The following is a 3,021-nucleotide window of genomic DNA, read 5'->3' as shown; positions in this document are numbered from 1 at the left end:
AAGGTGATGTATATTTTTTTTCAAAAAAAAATATAACAATATAAATAAAATAGTTAGAATTAAAAGATGAAAAAAAAGAATTTAAAAGATAAGAAAAATGAAAAGAAAAAGTCAAAAAGATTATGATGAATAACAAAGAGAAAAGAGATAGAGAAACAAAGAAAGAAGAAAAAAATGAACAAAAGAAGATTATGGTGAGTAAGAAAGAGAAAAGAGATAGAAAAGTAGAGAAAGAAGAGAGAAAAAAAAATAAAAAAATGAGAAAAAGATGAAAGACGATAGAAAGATAAAGATGAGATCATTTTTTATCATTTTTTTATTATCAAAATTAATCCTTATTTGCAAAAAAGTCATTTACCTTGTACTTAGAAATTTCTTTTCAATCATCCTCTACATTGCTTATTTAATGAGATGTAGATAATTGAAGATTATTCAATCTTTTTTTTTATCATCTCTTTATACTTTGCTTCTTTCTTAGCTTTTAATTATTTAATTTGTCTAACATTTTCAACAAGTTGAGTCATGTCATAATATTACTGATTTATAAATTTCTTCCTAATTCCAAATTCTAATCCATTTATGGCTATTTTGATAATTTTAAATTCTAGAACTGGAGTAAAGTATTCTTTTATCATAGTTTTGAATATAGCAAAATACTTATCAATTGATTTTTTTACATGGTGTTTGATGGAAAATAAATCACTTAAACTGATTCTTAATTCACTACGAAAAAATTGTTTATGAAAATCTTTTTTTAATTACATCCAAGAGTGAATTGAATTTGACTTTAGATTAAAAAATTATGTAAAGGCATTTCTTGTTAATGAGGAAGGAAAGAATTCCATCTTTAAATACTCATTTGATGCCACTTCCTTGATTTCGACGGTATAGCGAGCAATGTGTTCTACTGACGATTCTTTATCTTCCCTAAAAAATATAGTTAATGACTTAGAAAATTTCCATCTCTCCGATAATTCAATTTTTTGGATAAATTCAAGAAAAAGAGATATAAACGGAGATTGATTTGCAATTTCAACATTAAATCCTAATCTTTTCAAAACTTGTTCAATCACTTGATTGACATCTTGTCCCCCAATATCATTTTGTTTAACAACTTAATTAATATTTTGTTGTAGTCCAGTGTCATCTTTTATCACATTATCATTATTTTGATCTTGTCTACCCAAATAAATATTATGTATAGAAGAATTTTGTTCTGCATTTATCTCTTTTAGCTAATTCAATAAAATCATTTTGATTTTCTTTCATACTAACTAGTTTAGCAATTTAATTTAATTTATAGATTAATTGCTTATGCTTAGTATTTGTCGACTCAATGAAAAAATTAAATATTTTGATCGTATGATGAATCAATATATTAGCTAAATTATTATGATTCTCATTTATTTATTGATGAAACTTTGCCAATATATCAATAGTAACCATAAAATTTTTTGATAGTAATGCTTTTGACATATTAAAAAAATTGAACTTGTACTTTGAAAAATAAAAGAGTAATTATTTTTTATTGTGCTTACATTTGAAAGAGTAGGCAATAATATACCAAGTAAAATCCGTGGCACAAAAGTTAAAAAATTTTTATGGTAGCACTGGCACATGAGTTATAGCAAACATGATTTTGAATTGGCAAGTAAAGAGGATTAATCAAATTTTGTGTTGTTATGGAGGGACAAACTTCAGTGGCAAGCCATTAAGCACCCACCCCATAGTATTTGTATGAGATGCACTTAATCTATGACCAACGTCATCATGTCTCACCAACAACAAGGTAGCTTATATAGTGTGAGGTATGAAATATTTTCAACTTTTTTTCGTTTTTCATCATTGGAAATAGAAGAAGAAGGTGCAGATAAATTTGACATGTCAATTGACCTAATATTTCAATATCTAAAAATAATTTTGTCATTGCATAATAACTATACGCAAGTTTAGAGCTTTTTTTTTTTAAAACAAAACTACAATCTATTTACAATGTCTCGTTGGACATGCCAATTTGTTTTACTCGATCTTTTGTTCCATTGTTTACAATAAATAAATTGACAATTTTTGAATTTTGTTTTACAATCTTAATTTAAGGAGCGAAAAACGACTCTTCTTAAAATGTCTCAAGGTCTCAATTGTAGTTTCGAAAATAAAATTAAAGATAAAAAGAAAACATGCAAGATGTCGGAGGCAAAGTAAAATAAAGAAATTAAAAGCGAAAGGAAGAAAAAGATGAAGAAGAACAAATAAAAATAAAGAACTTTAATTAAAAATGGAAGATAAAGCACAAGTTTGAGTTCAGGCTTAAGAAAAATTACTTAAGATTTTCATTTTTATTCTATGATGTCAAGGAGGCTGAGAACGTTTTTAGATTTCTAAGTATTTTTCAAGAAGAAATGAGTTGATTATAATATGTGCCCAAAATTTTATTATAGACTAATTAACCTAATGTCAACTGACTCCTATAATATATCTTCATTAATTTTTAGATTTGAATAATTGTTCTGCACTTGTTATCTCTTGATGTTCTATTGCTGATGTTGATAACTGCTCTCGCACTTTTTACTTCCACACTCTATTATTAATTTATTATTATTGATAGTTATATTTTTGAGATATCATGACTCATAATTTGAGTCTAGTTCAAAGTTTAATTAAAATTGTTTTGTTTTTAGTGTCAGTTGAAAATTTTTTTAATATGTTAAAACTGACTTCTTAATTAACAAAACATAAATTAACAATAATATTATTTTATATTTATTTACTTAAAATAAGTAGTAATAATTTTTTGCCTAAATAACTTTAGATATATATTATCTCTAAAACATTACCAATCTTTTAATCATGGCCATGAAAGTTGAGTACTGGTCCAAACTAGTTGAAAGCAAGTTGGGCACAAAGTCTTTCACGAAGTGAGATCATAATAATCATGAAGGTTTTGAAATCCTACCCTACTATATATGGGGATTTTTAATATATAATTAAGAATAAATATATAACTTACTTGTATCAAATAAA

Source organism: Arachis ipaensis, chromosome B04 (assembly GCF_000816755.2).
Source record: "Arachis ipaensis cultivar K30076 chromosome B04, Araip1.1, whole genome shotgun sequence".
Taxonomy (NCBI): Eukaryota; Viridiplantae; Streptophyta; class Magnoliopsida; order Fabales; family Fabaceae; genus Arachis; species Arachis ipaensis.
Note: the sequence above shows the minus strand (reverse complement) of the source record.